Source organism: Bemisia tabaci, chromosome 4 (genome assembly GCF_918797505.1).
Source record: "Bemisia tabaci chromosome 4, PGI_BMITA_v3".
Taxonomy (NCBI): Eukaryota; Metazoa; Arthropoda; class Insecta; order Hemiptera; family Aleyrodidae; genus Bemisia; species Bemisia tabaci.
The window spans coordinates 54,065,490-54,086,768 of NC_092796.1; the positions used below are offsets into that span (position 1 = coordinate 54,065,490).

The window sequence follows — 21,279 nt, forward strand, 5'->3', positions numbered from 1 at the left end:
CGAAAATTCGGATTCAAACACTGGAGCTCTTAGAAATAAAGTGTTTTTTTTAGAAGAAAGTCAGTGAAATGTTGGAAATAGTGCTTCGTGCTTTCGAAACCATTGTATTTGAATCAGCAATCAATTCATTCACTGTCAAGAAAGGAATGTAGTGTTTTCTTAAAACTTCTTGAATTACGTATACCAATAGCTTTCCCGCGAAACGTGCTCTTCTTCACTATTAAGCAACACCTTACTTATGTGATTTTGAGCCTCTGAGATGCTGCTACATACAATTAATCTTTGTCCATTTAAATTCTCTCCAATTCTCGGGACTCAACTCTCACCCAGAAATGGACCGTGGTCTTTGATATCCTTAAAAACAAGAGGACTCTGTAAATACTGTATCAATAGCGGAGCCTGTTGCAACAATACACTTGGATATAGCAGTATGATGACTCTAAGATAAGAGCTGATTTTTTCCAATTGCTTTGCCAGTGAAGAGAAATTCAAAGGCCTGATTTGATAGGTTTTAACGGTGGTGATCAATGCACAATTGGGTCACGTTTTTTCAACAAAATTGAGTGTAGGTTTATCCCTTCAATGAAGCGGATACTTCAATTAAATGTAAAATACATCCTAAATTCGTTAATTAAATGATGATTCTAGCAACCGAGTTATTTAATATCAAATATACATAACATTAATAGTAAAGAAATGTTTTAAAATACAGAGAGCAGATCACCATTGTATTTTTTTTTTTTTTTTTTTTTTTTTTTTTTTTTTTTTTTTTTTTTTTTTTTTCAGTGCTTTTATCAGACCTTTTGACTCACACCCTGCTTTGACTTTGGTGACAGTTAAACTATTCTGACCAGCAGGCAGCTTAGACAAGAAAGCGAATAATCAAAATGGAGATGTGGGGCTTCAGTATTTTCAAACAGTTTTGGTGGCGTTGTAGCTAAAGAGGTGGTTGTGGATGGAACTAGATCTACTGAGTTCTGAATATATTCCGTAAACAATGGTAGGGATTCGAGCAAGTAGGGATTGGAAGAGACTGCAGTAAAGTCCACTCGATTGGCTCTGATTGGGATTGTCATAGTAGGCAGTTCATTTGAAATCCATTCCACTCATAATAAAATTACCGGTATTGATCAACAATTTTTCAAGTAGAAAGTACATGGTTGTCAGAGCCAATGGGCCAGTCGTGCTGGTTGTAGTCATGTAGTCTCATAACGTTTTAGTAAACGCTGTTTGTAGACCAATAGAATGTAATGAGATTTGTCCTGCGGTTAAGTTTCTATGCCCAGTAATAATAGAGATATCCTGAATAAATCCAATCTGTGTATGACGTCTCCCAGTGACCTGCACTGAGCTGACATTGCTTAACGTCGTGTCTCCTTCCTTGGTTTCTCTCAGTGAGGCACATAATTGAACCAGTGCAAATATGGCCGACTGACTGATAAACCCAAGATGTACAATACTACAGTAAGCATGATCGTGGTGAAGAACTTCATATACATGTTTTCCTTGCAAGTATGTATCTCTCTGTTAATTCTGGATGCAGAAACTTGGGGTCCGAATACACCTTATTATTCATGACTACTCTGTAAGCCTCAAGCATTCATCCATTATCCATTGAGGGAAAGAAAGTGCGATGGCAAGGCATTGTGGTTTGTAGAAAAAACTAAACTGCCGAAGTATATATGAGCAGGGCCATTAGTACACCCACACGATGGGTCATTACGCTTTTATATTTCTTGGATTCACAGAAAAACCTACTTGTGGAGTAAGAATAGAAAGATCAACTAAATTAATGTTTGATAATATGTACCGTAGGTAATTCGAAGCGTTCATCTGAAATTACTTGCTGTTGTGTTTTTATTTTTTATATTTTTGAACAAGAAAATCAAAATGAAATTCGTATACATCTCTGCTTCAATCAATTCTGTCGCTTTAATGGCTTTTTATTTCTGCGCACATGGACAAACTAATTACCTTTCCTGCTCCCCGAGCTGCCAGTCGCAATGTAAGTTGTTGAGCACCGATTGGTTGGTTGTCTTGTATTGCGCATGCCCGATGTGATTTCCGCTTCTTTGCACTCCACTGCTGATGTATTAATGCTTCAGCGGATATGTTTTGTACAGTAGAACACTAATCATTCAGGTAATCAAGTTCTACTTTTCATATCATTTTCTCTTTTGTGCTCTTCTATCTATCGTCTTAGTAAACAAAATGACAGCCCTGTTTCTGTATTATATCGGTAACATTATCTCTTTGCAATTTATTCACTATATGTCCCACTTTTATTATTTTTTCTCCTTTATCATGAAATTGTTAGTCACTGAAAGCAACCCTCTAAAATTATGCAAAAACCTCAAGAATTGCCAACATTAAACAAAACCCTCTTTTTAAATCGATGTCTGTTAAGTTCTGAGAAACCCATAACATTCTTTCCCTCACAAGTAATTATCCAAATGCCCTGCACAAATTTGTCTTTATTTTTCTTACACAGAGACATTCTTTGAATAATAATAGATAGAAGAGCATGTCTATCATTTTTTTTTATTACTTAATCTCTTTCTTTTACTTTTCCCAAGTTTTTTATTATTTTGAGTTTTATTAAAATCGTCCCTGTTGTTTAAATAAAAAGTTGACACAAATATTTTCAAGCAGACTTTTTTGAAGAATTGAAATTATTTGACTAAGCAATAGAACTAACGCAGTTTTTACTCAATTTATTATTACTCGTACTGTGAACGGACATATCAACACTCTTAACTTGTCAAATTGGTCATCTATTTTATCCTAAAAGTTGCGCTGGTATCATCAAAAAAGTTCACACATACTCTCAAAATTGAAACAATAGAAAAGAAGAAGAAAGCTAGTCAGTTTGAATCAGTGCAGTTCTGATATGCCCCTTCACTGTGGTAATGATAAAATGACCATCGTAGCTTAAACGTCTCTAAATTTTTAATAATCAAAACGAGATTGAATTTAAACTTGAATATTTTCCAAATTGTAGCCTATCTTAAGAAAATTTTCTACTCTTGTTTGAATTCTGACAAACACTCGTCAGTTATGAATTCCATTATCCCACAGAATTATAAAGGCAGTTTTCATTATTAGTGTAAAAGCAGATTTTTGTCACCAAATTTTTTTATCGATGGTGAAACTAAAAAAAAATGCAAATCCGGAATCAGTATTTAAAATTTTTCATTTCGTGTTCCATCTTTTATAAAGCACACTGAACAATCTCAATCCAACTTTTCATGAGATATTCTTGAAATAAAAAATGAGGGACTCAAAATTTCGTTCCACGTCGTGCTGTGCAATGCTGTCCATTGAAAAGTAAACTCTGTGTGAGTTTTTTTTTCTAGTTTCGCCATTTATACATCAAATCATTTAAGTAATTTAGTCCAATCACGGCAAATAATGCCTCATTAAGGTAGAACCTTTTCAGTCCAGTTTGGAAGTTCAAGCAACTATGTACTAATATTTTAAATTATTTGAATACTCTAACTATTTCTCTTCACGAGTGAAGCGTATTCATTGCGGCTTACTTAAAATGAAATAGAGCAGTTGTTGTGTGGGTGGTAGTGTGCGCAAGTCTAGAGCTTCGTGAATGAGTGAAGTTATTGCTATTAGGCTCTCCCTTAATCTCCAAGATTGCTCATTACCTAATTTTGCACTATTTTTAGGGGCCAAAAATGTTTAGAATTAAACTCATTTGTTTTTTTACTGCCTTTCTCAAGGGTCCCGAAAATTGTCAGCATTCAGATATGATTTTGCTGACAAGGCTCCACAACTTTTTTCCCCCTTGCCAAACTAATTCTAAGTAAAACAAGTTTCATCTTCCATGATGATTTAATTTGCGGAACACATTTTTTTTATTCGTCTTTTTTAATTTCACGCCTCAAAATAACTAATCTTGTGATAACAACCCCCTGCCCTGCCCCAATTTTTTTTCTGATCCTTTTGATTTGACCATAAAAGCATGGTGTGTTTAATAACTACATGATATACCATGTTCTTTTTATCTCTTCAATCCTAAACTAAAATCTGTGTGGTCATTCGTATAAAAATTAAATTCTTAATCCCTTAAAGTTTGGATGTCATTGTGTGACCTATTTGATCATATATTTGGTTGAGTAGAGACTCATGTACCCACACATACAATTGCTTGGTTTCATTAAATAAGCCTCAAGGTCTGATTAAAGTAACTAAATACTTTGAATTGTTCAAAGCAGTTTTGAAAATTGGGACCTTTGTCCTGACATGAGAATGAAATTGTGACATTCTGCTAAAACTAAACTAAGATATCTATTTTCTCACTCTAATTTAAGTCTCTGTAAGTTACCTATTCATATTTCAAATTTTAGATTTTAATGTGTCTTCATTTTTTCATTGCAGTTACAGGACATCCCCCTGGAGTTCCTCGATTTTAGGCTACAACTGTGATTCGTTGGACGTATCTAGTTTTTCATCTCCAGTCAGGTAACTATTATGTATGCTCTTATTTCTCAATGTCAATTACTATTGTTTTGATGAATGTGGCTGGCAGGTGTGCAAAAATAAATATGACCTGTTCAAATTATCACATTTTACGTAGGTTGTATCTTTGGATATTTCCTTTCATGCTGGTTTTATTGGTGATGCACGGAGATTGCAGTGCTAATGTGTACATCAAAAAGTCACCATATTTTTTGAAGCAGGATGTCTCCTTTCATATTGAACTCAGAAATGTAGAGCTTTGACCTGTCTCGTCATTTCCTGCTGATCTTGACAATTCAACCATCAAAGCATAATTTTGTGACCACCGTTACCAACTCATTCTCTGAAATTAATTGAATCTCTTTCAGTGAAAGTCGGTTTGAAATGAATATTATTGGTAAAAACCCTCACGCACTTCCAAAAATAATGCAATGATCTGTTTATTGAGTAGAGAAAGAGATAATCTTTTAATTGTGTGGCAGATAAAATCTTCAGCCAGAAAATGTAATCCGAAAGAGCCTCTTCAGATGTATATCTGCAAAATCGTAGGAGTTTCTGCAGAGATATGTTTGGTGGCACTCTATAGACTCTTGGGGATTTAAAAAAAAAAAAAAAAAACAAGCAGGGAATTCCAACATTCAGTTTTAAAGGCGCGCCGTAAGAATATGTCTATATTATCAAATTCAGTGTTATGCTTTTGTCATAAGTTTTCCAATGGGGCATAAGCGCCTTAAATATTATCATCATAAATTCAGTTAAAGGTTGCCTGAGTTTTATATCTAGACAAATATTTTCAAATATTCCGTTCAAAATCGGATAAAAATAGGGGAACAGTGAAGGCGCGTTTAGACGGCATGTGGGGCTTCACAAGATCAATGAAATCCACACTAGCTGTGTGCAGAATTTTGGGGAAACAATTACATGTTTGGAATGCAGCTCGCCCAGCTGTCTAGACGCGCTTTAAGAGTCCCCCTACGAAACCATAGAAACCCAGTTCCTTAAGCTTGACCTAAATATTGCTCATGGAGGCTGATAAGGTACAAAACTCATCGATGGTGGACCATAAACACGATTCATACAAATTATACAGAGGCAGTGTGCAGGCATCCATCGCACACAATGATAACCAATCAGAAACTCGAATATAAAATGTACAAAGTTTCATACCTGGCAGGTGTAAATTGAGAGTAGTTTTTTAATTTGCAATTTGCCTGAAGTAAATAAATAAACAAGTAAAAGTCAAAGAACTTTATTGGCACAGAAAAAGATCTAATGGGTTCTTTCAGTAACAACATAGATTAAAAAACAATTACAAGCAATCAGAATGCTCCCAAGAATTATTTATCATGATGCAAAAATTCGAATACGTTTTCATCACGAAAACGGCTCCAAAATAACCTACGATTCAATAGGATTCGAATGCATGCATTGATTCGCCTAGCTCTCGGCAATCACCATAAAGCGTGCCATATGCATGGCGCGCTAAAAAAAAGGCCTCAACTTTGCCTTTCATATTCTTTTATTATTTTTATAACTGACAGCTTGCTTCATGCCTCGTGATTTTATTTTTCAGGCAGGGAGTTTTGTATCTCCTTTTTTTCTTCTAAGGCTGTGACTTAAATAACGTCTACGATGAAGATATTTTAGTATATTGACCGTCTTTACTCACTCAGCAAGTGCCACATCTCTTTACTATCTTGTAAGTAACTAATTTTAATTAAATACAAATAAAACAAAAAAAATTATATGTAAATTTATTTATTCATACAAAGAGATATAAATATGTATGTATAGCGTAATTGTAATTTGTTAAGTATAATCAGAAATTGTAGTATTATAATTTTTAGGTTCTAGGTTATTTATGAGAAGTTCCTTCTTGTAGTGATTGACTGACCTTTGACCTTTTGTTGCAAGTATTAATCAAAGGAATTTTGTGTAAACTATTTGTAAATAGGGAATTTGTAATGCAAAGTTGTTTCTCCCCAGTGTAACTGAAGATATTGTCATGTAGCATGCAGATGCATCTTAATTTATTTTATTTTTTTCTTTTATCTTCTTTTTAACTTTTCTGATATGAACACGGTGTAAAACTCCAAGTTTCAATCAGTTGACAGTTCAGTCTGTATAAAATGAGTCATAGGAAATTGATTAAGGCACACTGAGGGCCTATCTAGGGTAATTCACTGTAGACCTTTCCCAGTCTTGTTTTTTTAAAAATGTTAAATCTCTTTAGTCAAAATTACTGTTAATCAAAGGAAAGAGCAATTTTTTTGAAGGAAAGAACTTCTTCAACAGATTTATCAAATTCTAATGTTACTGTTTCAAGCATTACGTCCAGCAATCTTGTGAGTCATTCATCACACATTTGTAAAATATCCAATGATATTGGCATTAGTTTGAATGGGAAGAAGAAAATATCAAATCCCCTGTCGTCTCAAAAAGTTAGCCAGCTTATTTGGCATGGGTTCTAAGAGAATCTTAACGGAAATTAAAGGATTTCTAAAAAAATTGCTCTGTCTTTTTGCGCAGGGTTTGATTCTTTGAACGAATCGTCTCACAGGATACATTCCATTCCTCTAAATGTATGTTTCTTATAAAATTGTATGCATGAAAATACTCAGCAGTCACATTACAGTATGATAATTATTTATTTGAGAAACCATCCTTTCATGAAGACTTTAACTCATCGAGAAATTTTCTCCAAAATCATCACTTTCAAATGACATTCAAGTTCACATTCGCATTAAATTTGCTAGAGTCTTGATTTTATAATGAAAGGAAACATTCCCCCCTCCCTCCCATAAATTTCTCAGTAAAATTTCAGTTATCATTTGTTCTCCCACAAGTCCAACCAACAAATGAAAGAGAGAGAAAAATCCCTGCTCTCTCTCTGTGTTCACTTTTTCTCAAATCAGCCACTTTAGTAGAAAATGTGTCAGCTCTGTTTAGGAGATAATACTTTATGATTACTTAATTCTAAAATTTGTTGAAGTTTAATTCAATTATTTTTTCATTCTTTCTTATTATTTTCTTTTCCTATTGAGTATTTAGATTTCTTAGCAAAATTTAAAAATTAATAATATATGCTGACTGAGAAATTCAGTTTTGCTCAATGTATTTAAACAAACTAACAAGAAAATTTTCAAACATCATTTGACTGATATCTTGCTTTCCTGGATTTTTATCTCTTCACTCGCAAGTACTCATTTTGTTTTTAAATCTTTTTTCTGAGTGGGCCTATTAGTAAGTGCATTAACAATCAATGGAAAGGTAGGTTTATGTATTCATTAATTTATTTGATGTACTTTTATTTTTACTTTTTTGTAAAAAAAAAGAAAAAAAAACAAGGAAACAAACTAGTTGCTTTTCTCTACAGTGATCATAAGATGATGTAGACTCAATTAAATCTGCATCACAATCAAAGTCATTTCAGGTGTAGCTTTTATGTTCATGGAGCCTTGATGTACCGTTTAAATTTAAAATTGAAGGAAAAAGAGTCTTTCAATTGCATTCCAATGTTCTACTTTCTCTGTTGATGCTCACTCCTTTTCACTCAAAAACTCACAATTAACCTCAAAAGCAGCACTCTAAACCAAACTAAGATGCTCTTTTGATGGTAGTTTCCAAACGAAAGGTGCATAGTTGAACTAGACATGGCTGTAAACATTTTTTCTCTTGTGGGAAGAGGCTCTTTTAACATGTATTTCTCGTACAATACCATAAAAAGGAAAAAAACCTTACTTTCTTTCATTTTTTTCTAAATTTTTGAGACTTGACACAGGCTGTCCCAAAGTCTTGCCTTTAACGGGCATGGGGAATGACCCTAATTCCCATCTTGTCTATGAACACCTGAGTTACACTTGAGATGTGGTAGCTCATAAGATAAGTAATGAGATGATGCCTCTTTAACTGGACTTCTGTATCGATGGCTAAAGTGTGCAATGGCGTGTGTATCTCCATTGCAATGTTTCAAAATTATTGCTCCTATTTTGTTTTTCAAAGAGGAACAAACCAACTTAACAACTAGAAGTTTACACAGAATATTCTGCTAACACGGAAGAAGATTTTCTAGAAATTACGTCAAGTGGTTTTTCCAAGTTTGACAGGAAGTTTGCAACGCCTCAAACAAAGATACACGGTTTCACACTTTGACCATCGATAGCTTTAATCTCTCGCTCAGAATTACAATCAATGCACCCCTTTTGAGATTACCTATGAATTGTAAGAATCATTCAGAAATCTTGTTAATACATCTCACCACTTTTTGCTCTGATTCCTCAGTATGAAATATGAGCAGCTTCATATATATTCTCTTGACAAAATTTTGGTTTACCGTTTTTCAGTATTCAAGATATTGATCGTGATCAATTAATATCTATGTTTTTCCCCCCTCTATTTCTTTTTTGTTATAATATGGTTGAAATATTCTTTCACAAGTAGGAAGCAGCTCCTTTGTGAAAAATATTCCAATTTTTATGAAAAATTAGAATATTTATTTGTCAAATTTTAACCAAACTAAGAAAGGCTGAAAGAAGAATTTATTGATCATCTGTTCTCTGATTTGCACCCTTTGTACCTTTTTTTCCTATTTAATTTTAGACTTCTTCAAACTTATACTTTGTGTTGTGCAACCACCAATAGTTCTTTTTTTTTATTATTTTTTATTTAATCATTCTTCCTTCTTGTGTATTTAGTGAGAGACTATGAAGCTCCAATTTTTTTTTCTTAATATTCTTGTAATTATATAGTAGGATTTATTATCTAATTTGTATTATATATTTGTATCAAACCAACAAAATAAAAGAAGAAAAAATAGGAAAAAGAAAATGTAAGAAGTGCCTCTATTATCTGATTTGATAAGTATTGCTGTTCATTTATTTCTGTTTACCATAATCCAGTTTTTCTTAACTTTTATTCTTTGTCTCCTTAATATTTTAAGACCATGTAGATTTCACATTGTCATTTGGATGAAAGTTGTGATTTTGACTTTGCACACAGTTTTTTTCCTCTCTCTCTTTCTACAGATCAATTGGGAACTGGTTTTTTTTTTTTTTTTTGTGATCCGTTTTAAGTATTATATTACTATTAAGTTTCGAATTGATCGATCAGAAAACCTTTAGAATTAAAAAAGAAAAAAGTGTACCAAAGTACTCTAGCTAACTCTTGAGATTTCAATGAAAACAATTTAGGTATTGTAAGTAATTAAGTAAATGTAGAGCCTTTAAATTTGGAAATGTGCGTGGGTAAATTTTTCTCATTCTCAGAATGCGTGTAACTTTAATCATCCTATTTTTGAAAGAAACCTTGAGCATGACACTGCTCATTAAAAGTGAAAGTAGAAGAACACATATTAATTTAAATTTTGCGGTAATGCAAATTTTCCAGGAAAAGAAAAAAAAGAATGCATAGAGAAGCAAAACTACATGTACAAAAATTGTGCAATCATGATGAGTAATCATCTTTTGAAAAGGAAATCTGTAACTACGCAAACTGAGAAGTGTGTTTTACACGTACACAGCACATAACTTCTTTTCACAAATTCCAATTAATTTAGTAATTAATCAATGAAGACTCCATAATTTAGGTCTGTAAAAAATATCAAGGGTGTGGTTTTACACAGTTAAGTAGAGACGAAAAAGCACCAAGAAACTAATGTTCTGAAGGGAAGGGGTAGATCCTTTATTTTACCTCCAGAGTAGGGCAAGGGGTGGGTAGAGAAGTCAAAAAATAGTGATAAAATCATCATTGACCAGCCCCAAAATTAATCAATAGCCTCTCAAAGTCAGATGGGCTGGATCTTCCCCTGGAATGACTAAATTCTGAAGCCTTGTCCAAGTTGTGCAATTCATTGGTCCAACATACCAACCGGTGACTTGGATTTCTTCAAGTGTCTGCCACTGTCTTTCATATTCAACAATTTACTTAGCTTAATTAAAAAGCACTGATTGGTTCAAGTAAACTGTAATTCTCTTAATTTTCTCTTAGGTTAATGATCAGGAATCCTCTGAAAGGCAAGAATGAATTGAAAACCATTCAAATATGTACAGGCCATATTTTTGCAGCTTCTTTTAATTACTATCATACATTTAAGACAAATTCAAGAGTAGTGTTGTGATCAAAATGATTTTAATTTTCAGTTTCAAAATTTTAAATCGTGAACTTAAATTTCCGCAAAGGTTCATCAGTAAATTTTCAAGCAATCATATGTAGTAAGTATGTATTGATGCAAATAGAAACTAGATGAAGAGAACAAACTTATTCAAAATTTCTATGAATATCCTGAAACTCTGTAACACTACCACGACATCTTCAATTTCATTGGTTTTGCTTGAATTCTTCAAATAAAATGTCATTATTTCAGTTAGAACTGTCGCTGAATCAAATGGCTGACTTTTAAAGTGCAACAAAAGATCTACAGTCCTCATTTCCTCGTTGGTTCTGTTAATGAATTCAATATTGTAGATGGTGAATCTTTTGACCCACTTTAAGAATCTACCTTCAATTCGGCATGATTTTAACATGTTCAACTCCTGGAATATAAGGTAATAAAGTCGCTGGAATCATGTGGAATTTTTACAAATTAGCTATACCTACCTGACTCATTATTACTGAACAAATTTTGTGATTCAGAATCATTATTTTTTTTTTTTTTTTTGAAGTGGAAAGATATCTTAAATTTATACGGTTTTAAATTTTTCAAGTGGCTCTGCATTGTATTCTTAAGAGGAAAACGAAACATTAAATTCATAAGTGACTCTTAATATTCTTCATAAAAGATATGTATGCTCTGCCTCCTGTTTTCAGAGCTTTTGAACTAAAAAAAATGTTAAAACATTAAAAAAATGTATAATAATAACAATTTAAAAAAATGATACGCGTTTCCAAATTCCTTTATTTCAGTTTCGGTTTCATTTTTGTACTTTTTAAGGGAAGGAAAACTGGTGGATCAAGCAGTATGGATGCATATTTGAAGACTGAGGAAAGACATTTTTGCTCGATTCATTTGAGTCATTTTTATAAAAATTAAAATCTTGAAACTAGTCCATTTAGACCTGCACTTAGTGCATGAAACCATTCAATACAAGTTCGTAAGTGATGTATTGAATTGAGATGTCGTAAAATTTAGGCAAAGCCTTCACAATTCAAATGTAACAATAAACTCTATCCTCTTTTGTAATTTTAAGTTTTTGCTCTCTACACTTAAAAATAAGTTTAAACGTATACTTTATACTATTGAATTTTTTATTCATCTTCTTTCTCTCATTTAACCTAGCCTTTGTTGTCAGTTAATAAGTTTTCATCTTTTCTTACATTCAGCTCGAAGGCTAGGCAACGAAACGTGATAGTTTGCTGGTTTGATTTATCAATTTTTATTTACCAGTGTTGTACGTTGTAAGTTTGGAACTTTATTCCAGTTGTTAATGCCGGTTCTACCGCAAATTTTTGCTGGTTTTAATGCAATTTTTTTTTCTTTTTTTTATGAAGTGTTTGAGGGTTTGTGCAATTTTTCAAATTTGATACATAAGAAGAAACTCAGTCTGTCATATCGGCACTCTTCTAATGTAAAGGCGTATCTCTATTTCAACATGAGCCTGGAAACACATGGAGTTGTATGGAAAATAGAACTCCTTTCAAAAAGCAGTTACGCCCTTATGTCAGAGGAGCGGCGATGTGTCAAATAAAAATGGAAATTTCTTCGGCGTTATCTACTTACTAATTTATTTTTTATTATTTTCCATTTCAATCTGTTTTTGGTTTTATTTTACAGTTTATTTATTCATTTAATTTTTGGGGGGAGATTTTGGAGACAGAAAATTGATTGATACTCGGTCTTAAAATTATTGCCAAACACATCGCAAAAAAGCAGATAAATTTTCGTATTCAATGGTGTACCATATCAAAGGAACAAACAAACATAAACTAAAAATATTGGTTTCCTTTGCAAGAATTTTCGCACGAATTGATAAATTTAGTCGTTTGCATGATGTTTATTTTTAGTTTCCAGTTCTTGGCATTAGGAAGTAATTGAGGTCCACACGTAATTTTACTCTTAGATCATCTTTTTTTTTTTTTTTGAAATTTTAAATTAATTTTGTTGATTTCTTTGAATATGGTTTATTTTGTTTTATTTTGATTTATATATTTTTAATGATACCACATCTCTGTTACTCAATTGTAGAATGTAATTATTATATTTTTTACTTGTTGTATTTTATTTTAAAATTGATGTTTATTGAATTAATCATTTTTTAGTCCTAAGTTTTTTTTTTACAACAGAAAATGCCGTTTAAATTAAAAAATTATAAACTTAGTCCAGACCTCTCGTCCAACTTAAATTTTCTTTCTTTTTTTTTCTTTGACCTGAAATAATAAAATCCTGAACCAGTTTTTTATCCATTCATTTATTTTCTTGTTTTATTTTATATTTTGAAACTGTTTGGCTTCATAACTTTACTTTGCTAAATTAGTAGCCCTTTCATCACTTACTGATACTTGTGTTAAATAATTTGAGTCATCAATCTTCTTTTACAAAGATCTTGCGTTCATGAAAATTTCATGCACTGCCATCATTAAATTTTTTTACCAGTAATTAGAGAAAGAAAATATGCAGTCGGATGGTTTCTTACGAATTGTTTCGGGGGCAAGGAATACTTCGTAAAGGTTTTTTGTCACATTCCCGTATTGAAGATCATATCTACTTACTCGGCTAGCATAAAACAACAAGAATTTAATGAATAAAGGAAAATGACTATGAATTTTAAAACTTATCTTTAGCTACCGTTGAAGTCTTCACTGATTATTTATCCAGTGTCAATGTCATTTTCGGATCTCAGAGTTATACCAAGAAAATGAATGATAGTAATAAATAAAAATAATAAAACTAAAGGAATGGACGAAGTAAAAAAAGGGAGTCAATTCTGCATTGCGCTTTTTTCTTTTTTCTTCTCCTATTTCATCACTTCTAATTGTCTGTCAGAAATCAGTTCTTAATTGAAATTTTCATCAATTCATTTGTGCATAAATCATGAAGCGGTAGTAAAAATTCCTGTGGCACAGTGTCCCAGTCAAAGAAATCATGATAAAGAAATGAAGGACCAGATTGTGGTTTTATCCATGAGTCATTCAAACGGAGTGACAGTGACTTTACAGTTGGGAATTAAATTTCTGTATAAGACTGAAAAGCTCTTCAAAGAGGGAAATAGCCCATTTGAACACAATTTTCTCTCATGGACTCATGCCGTTTGGTGCCTAAATAATTATGACGGATCAGAAAGGCAGCTGTGAACAAGTTTCACTATCGCCTTCCTGATCAGTCTTAACTAAAGGTGCACTAAGCGGCATATCATACAGGGTTCAATTTTGCTCTAATAAGCATTTTCCTTCCTTCACGAAAATTGCAGTTTTTTACCAAATTTTAATACACTGTTGCAAAGTTACCATCTCTCTATCTAAATAAATGAAGCAAAAAACAGTACCGAGTGGACAAATTTGCCCCCCTCCCCCTCCCTCCCTTACTCACCATTAAGGGAGACCTTCATACCAATCATACATCAGTACATGCAATTTATTTTCAAATTCATAAATTCTTTGCAGGCAACTTACCCACAGAGTACGTATTGGTGATGATTAAATTTAGTACTGAGTAGACAATCTTGTGCATTTTTTGTGGTACTTTTTTCCATCATTTGTTGATGAGTGATTTTTGCTTTTCAGCAAATAATAATAACTTTGATCTAATTGTCAAATCTAAGTATTAAAGTAATGTGCTCTTTTTGAAGATAAGTGATGACGCGTCATCCGCTGTCGATGTAATCCATGATATCCTCCACAACATCAGTGACATCAATGCAACCAGCTAGAATGAATCGCATCGACTGTAAAACTCCCAAGCCACATCTCGGTTTGCAATCTCCAAAGTGAAAAACTACTCAAGTTAATTTTCTTTAAACTTCTGTGATTTTTCCCTTCAGTGAGAAGAAAATTCTGTGAACACCTCAGGGAATGATGTTGATTTGTTCTCCTTCAAAAGAATAAAACGGGAGCAGAGATTTTAAAACACTGCAAACGAGATATGTGGTTTTTGGAGTTTTACCGTCAATATTTTGATGAAATCGTGCTAGGAGGAATCTTTGTATATGCATTCACGTACAAATTGATGATGAAATTAGTAAGTTACACTTCCCCTCAAAAATTAAAATATGATGGGAGACTTGTGAAGTGGCAAATCAAGGCAATTTTTTTCCATTTATTTATTTATTTAGCTTTGCATTGAAATGTTTGATGATGCCTCTGTTTTGCACATCAAAACATGATTCTACACAGGGTGATTTGAAAATCCTGCACCATCAAGCATTAACCTCGTAACTTTTGATCAGATTCAGATAGAGACTTGAAATTTTGTTAGTGCTCCTAGATCAAAGAATTCTATCTTTGGCAACCCCCCAAAATTCCAAGGGAATCATCCTGAAAAGGGGTAAGAACCCTGGGGGGTTATGAAGATGGTGCAGGACTCTTGAATCACCCTGTATGTGTCACTTGTGCAACCTGATTTATAATTAAATTTATAATTCATTGAGTATTCCGGTACATAACCACCTCTACCTTCGGGTGGTAGTAGGGCAAACCTAGACGGTTACTGCTGTAATGATTTTCAAAACTGTTGCGTTCGGTTTTAGTCCTTGAGAAAGTCTGGAGTCTGGAGTATTGATTAGTTCTTACTATCTAAAAACTTGGTAAATTCACTCTTGTGTTCTGTACCATTTTTTTTTTCATCTCCTCCCCTCGCCCTCTTCTTTTGTGCGTTTGTATCATAAAAGAAAGATCAATAGAAATATTTTACTAACTGTACATATTTCCTCTATATTTTTGGAATTCCCTTAATATTCCTTCGTTTTCATACCCATACAGGTATGTGTGTATGTACATGTTGTGGATAGTTAAATATTGCATTGTACAGTCAGAGCAGTTGACCATTCATACTTTTATTTTCATCAGATTGGAACGTGAAATGTAATTTTCAATGAATATACGGTCAGTGTGTATATTCTTTTATTTTTTATATCTTTTCGGAAATTGACATTGCCCCTTTTCCCTGGTAATTAAAGTGAAGTGGATTGTCCATAATAGTTTTTGTTGTGGTGCGTTAATAAGTTTAAATATACTAATGCTGTATCAATGAAAGAAGGGTCATAAGGACATTTTGTGAAATCAGCAGATGGCAAACACTTGATGAATATGACAAATTTACTTGTAACTCATTTAATATTATCAGGTGAACGTTCTTCAACTGCATCTCAGTCGTTTTTGCACCATACTATACAGATATATGTTTAGTCCCCCTTCTTTGAAAGTTTAAGATTCACAATTACAAATCATCACGATCAACTCAGAACATGTTATATCTTAATATTAATTATTAATTTTTGTGATATTCCTAGTAAACAAACGTTTATTACTGTATTATTTTATTGATAATAACAATAAATATTGTTATATTTTAAGTCATTATAATAATTCTGTATCTATTAACTGTATATCGTAATGTGTTTGTACAAAGAACGTGTACATGTACCTATACATTGTTTGTTTAGTTGATTTCATTAAACCTATGTTCAAATACATGGAGAATATATTTTACTTTTACTTCTATTTCATCTTCTTCTTTACCCCTCTCTGACATAAAAAAGATAACTATGGAGGAAGTTATAAAAGGAATGGAAAATGATAAATGTAAGGAAATGCTAAAATTTATAAAAGTGTGTGAGAAAACTTGGAATACGTATTTTGGGCTCAATAAAGAGGTATTCTAGTTCAGAATCAACGTATTATTTTTCCAACAGATTCGTTTTAAATTTTTTTGGTGAAAAAAACTTATTAAAGAAAAACGAATGTTGAAAGGGTTGCATAACTTGCTGTTCGATACTTTTTTTTTTTTTTGTAAAGTTTTAAATCTTGAATGAAAAAGTGCAATCTTAAGTCAACATGCCCTAGAAACTTTGAATTAACAAAGTATTGCCTTCATTGCATCCTACACATCATGTTCACGACATCACTGAAAAAAAAAGGATTGCTAATTCACCGATTTAGGGTGGAGCAAAATTTGCTTCACTTCGTAAAGCTTTCTTTTCCGTGCACGGTGTTGAATCAAGTGAACGACTAGCACGAATTGCTACACCAATTTGCTACATCTGCGCGCCCTCATGCAGTTAATCTTGCATCCAGTGGCTTGGAAGTGTAATTGCATTTTTTGGTATTGGTACTTTTCGAACAGTAAAAATAGCTCAATAGTTAGGCTGAAATAGCGGAATTTACGGAAAAATAGCGAAATTTACGGAAGAATAACTAAAAAGGTAACAGATGACGTAGCTTTTCAGAGAGCAAAATCACCTACCTGCGTGTGTGTAAGTTAGCTGTAATTTGTGTAGCAATTTTACCTGCATTAGCCACACCATGCCATGAAATACCCGCGTGCACGGCAATTTCAGCAATATTTTTTTTTCAGTGTAAATAAAGATGAATTTTTTCCAGTCTTACTTAAAAATATGAATCTGCATTTTCTTCTTTTCATCCTGAACATCTTGAATAATTATGAGACGTGGCCATGCTTGGAAGAAACCTCTGCCTGCTTTCAATTCTTGAACTATGAAATTCTTATATTCTTTTCCTAAAAAGAAACCAAACAAAAACGATGGCCTCCAGCCGACGATGTTGGAATTTAACACTAAAGAGCCTTGGCTTTATAAGTATGATTAATCTCCACATTTTCTTTCCTGTCCGAAATCGAGAAAAATTGATAGGGGTATGTACAATGTACATGGACTAAAGAGCCTCCCAAAATAAGGGCTGACTTTCGCCCCTTTTTCGGTATTCGATTCAACCATCGAACCAAGGTTTAAGTGGAAGCTTATAATAACAGAAAACTCAGGAAAAAATTTCAAGATGAGTTTACGAACCGTTTTCGAGTTACAAGGGGGGGGGGGGGCAAAGGGGTCAAACTCCTACCTTATTTTTCGCTATTTTCTTGTTGAATTGAAGAGCCGTGAAGTTCTTGTGAAGTGAAGAAATGCGACGGAAGATTGCAATTGAAATAAGCCTTCATGCACGCTGGCCTTTTCGATTTCCGTTAAAATTTTTGTAGTCATGAATGCGCTTAAGTGCGCTTCAGCTAGAATTGTATTTAGCAAATGGGTGGTTTTTATAAGAGGATTATGAATAAACAAGTGGTAAAAACGGAAACAAAATAATATGAACCATGCAAAACGATTCTTCCGATAATGGAACTTGGCTGTTTTGAAAACGCCTTCATATACGGCGTGATACCACTCGCATTCCGGAGAGTTCAAATAGTTGTATCATTGCGCCTTAGAAATGCGACGGAACATTGCAATTGAAATGGCCTTCATGCACGCTGGGCGTGTCGATTTCCTTTGACATTTTTGCAGTGGTGAATGCATAGCTGAAGTGCGCTTCAGCTAGAATTGTTTATATCAAATGGGTAATTTTTACAGGAGGATTATAAATAAACAAGTGGTTAGAAACGGAAACAAAATAATATGAACTATGCAAAACGACGATTCTTCCGATAACGGAACTTGGCTGTTTTGAAAACGCCTTCAAATACGGCGTGATACCTCACGCATTCCGGAGAGTTCAAATAGTTGTATCATTGCGCCTTAGAAATGCGACGGAAGATTGCAATTGAAATGGCCTTCATGCACGCTGGCCTTTTCGATTTTCGTTAATATTTTTGCAGTCATGAATGCGCTTAAGTGCGCTTCAGCTAGATTTGTATTTAGCAAATGGGTGGTTTTTCTACGAGGATTAAAAATAAACAAGTGGTACGGAATATAACTAAAACGATAATCCGGGTATCGGAACTTGGCTGATTTGAAAACGCCTTCAAATGCGGCGTGATACCTCACGCATTCCGGAGAGTTCAAATAGTTGTATCATTGCGCCGTATGAATGTGACGGAAGATTTAAATGGAAATAGCCTTCACGCAGGTTCGCCACATTCCATCTCGGGCCCTGGTACCAGTTGGCGGCATGGAGTGAGGTTGGAGATCTTTTCTGATCAGAATTGAAAAGAACAAGAACAGATATATCGATTGTCAGTTCGGATAATATCCAAGACAGAAGCCAAGATAGCACAATAGGTTACTCTCGCTATCTTAGATTTTGAAATTATGAAAATGTGACTGGAACTTGGAGCTTCTCGTCAAAAACACACCGATATCAAGTTGTACCAAAATCGATCAAACAGGAGCGATACATCGTAGGATCTGTACCTACTGCCGTGCCAAGGAAGAACGCCGTATAAACACTCGAGAGTTGCCAAATTTCCTCGAATAAAACATGTATTTCAGACAACATTCATGCATATTTTTCCTTAAAATGTTCAGATAACTTATATGTAGATAAAATTGCGTGCAAAATTGTCTGAAAATTTTGAAGAAAACAAATATTCACAATTTTTCTAATAATTGCGATTTTTATCGAAGGAAACTTGGCAACGCCTGAAGGTTCATCGGCGTTCTTCCTTAGCACGGCAGTGTAGAACTCTGTACAGTGGTAAACGGTAGCTACCAGGCTATTTGCAAACGTCAGTGCGCCTACATTTTCGTTTGATACTGTGCAATACTTCTGAGGCGGAATAGTTGCTCAGAGCGCCTTTTAGAGCATTGCGTCGACTTGCTGCTGAGAGGGGATCACGATTGCCGCTGAGATTTAACTTTGGAGCACATGTGCAGCTAAACATTTCCTGATAACACCGACGGTGGGTTCAAAATATTCGTGTCTCAATTTGCCACGTTGCAAGTTTGGATAGTCTCGAAGGCGCCAAGATAGCATATTAGCTTACTCTCGCCATCTCAGATTTTGAAATCATGAAAATGTGACTTGCACTTCGAGTTTCTCGTTAAAATTACCCCCGATACCGAGTTTCACAAAAATCGATCGGACAATAGAGCCGAGCCAGCATTTTAGGCCACTTTCGCCATCTCGGATTTTCGAATTTTGAAAATTTGAGTCGAAATTTAAGTTTCCCGTCAATCAATGCCACTTGCTACCAAGTTTCATCAAAACTATTTTACCAACTATTTTATAATAAGCAGTGAAAAGCTTGCAACCGCAATAATGCGGGAAACGCAGCATGAACACTTAAATATCTGTCGTGATTTTTTCAAGATACGATTAAAAATGGACCGCCAGAGAGGAACAAGCCACATCAGCTATTGCCAAATTCAACTGAGCAATTCAATTTTTTACGAGATAACGTTTTTGTGGATTCCTTTGAAAATTTTAAGGTACTTGCTTCCTGCTATTGAAAAAATTCGCTGAAATTTGCACAAAAATCCGCACAACCGTTCTCGTGTAAAAAATTGAATTGCCAAATTAAATTTGGCAATAGTTGATGTGGCTTGGTTCCTTTCTGTTTAACGCGGTACAAATATCTTTTAACTTTAATTGTTCCCCCTTTTAAAAGACATGATCACCAGAAACAGTTTCTTTGCCTTTCGTGTTTAATTATTTCCCTCATTACCGTTAATCCTATACTTTCCATTAAGTTTTCTACTAGTTAAACTAATATCGACGGTGTAAGTCGGCAATCACATAACTCGTTTCCGGTGTCTGAAAATCTCTGCCTCTATGTCATTTGTTTAAAAGAGAACAAGTAGACATCATTCCTTGAAGTTTATGTAGAATTTTCGTCGCACAGAGAAAAAAAAACCACGGCAGTCTTAGAGAATTGCCGTCGAGCAGTTTTCCGTTTCCAAAATAAAATATGACAGAAAATCTGCGACATCGCAAACCGAGTTATGTGATTGCCGACTTACACCGTCGATATGCTCTTTCTTGGCAACACTGATGAGAAGTCTAGTCTCGGTTTAGGAAAAGAATAAGTTCCTGTTAGCAGACATCACTGTAGGTAGCGTCATTTTTTGCTGACAGTGCCCAACTCGGCCGTTTAAATAAACCATGAATCTACAGACAAGTCGGCTGAAAGTAGTGAAGTGTTTACAATGGGTAAGTATTGTTTAAGAGATGTTTGCTCTCTTTAATTTCCAAGTCTTCGGCGCTTCAAGACTCCCACCTCCGAGCTGATTACAATCTCATTTCTACCGACGGATGAGAGGTTCGCCTCAAATATCCTCCCATCCCCTTCTTTTTCCCTCTGAAAAGTCAAACTTAACCAGTCTTTCCCCGTTCTCCGTAAAATAACAGACGGCGCACATTGTAGCTTAATCGTTTGCTCTCGTCTTTCGATCTTTCTAGTCTATCAGTGCGGTTCGATTACAACTTTCATGGTGCTTTGAGCCACTATCTCTTACTTGTATAATTTTTTATCATGTGTAATGACAAAGAATTGAATCACAAGCTAATTTCAAATCTCTTGATCCGTTAGCCAAAATGATCGCCAGTTTATGGCAGGAATATTGTTTGAAAACTCTATACATGGGCTTAGATACGTTGCTGATTCCAAAAGGCCTTTTATTGAGCGGTAGGTCTGCGTGTGACCGTTAAAAAAAGCACTAGCCCTCTGAAAATCCAGATACGGTCATGAAATTGTATATGGTAACACTTGTAGTAAGCCTCCTGAAAAAACTAATGAAAACCGTGACTGAGGGCTCGTTTGTAAAAACAAAGTGATAACTCTTAAAAACCATTCATCAATTTCGACCTGGTTTGAAAACCCTAAATCTCTAATTATCTTTGTTACCTATATCACATCTTCTCGTATAAATCTCTTACGGGATGATCTGAAATCGGTAATTCAGGATTGCGCGAAAGGACTTACAGGATTGGGCG

General features: G+C 34.1%; 1 long non-coding RNA gene across 1 annotated transcript; it reads left to right on the plus strand.

The window, feature by feature from the left end:
* The first annotated feature begins 811 nt into the window (after positions 1 to 811).
* On the plus strand, positions 812 to 16,119 carry LOC140224533 (uncharacterized). Its single transcript, XR_011899806.1, has 2 exons — positions 812 to 4,473; positions 6,044 to 16,119. It is a non-coding gene; the product is annotated as an uncharacterized lncRNA (long non-coding RNA).
* The last annotated feature ends 5,160 nt before the right edge of the window (positions 16,120 to 21,279 follow it).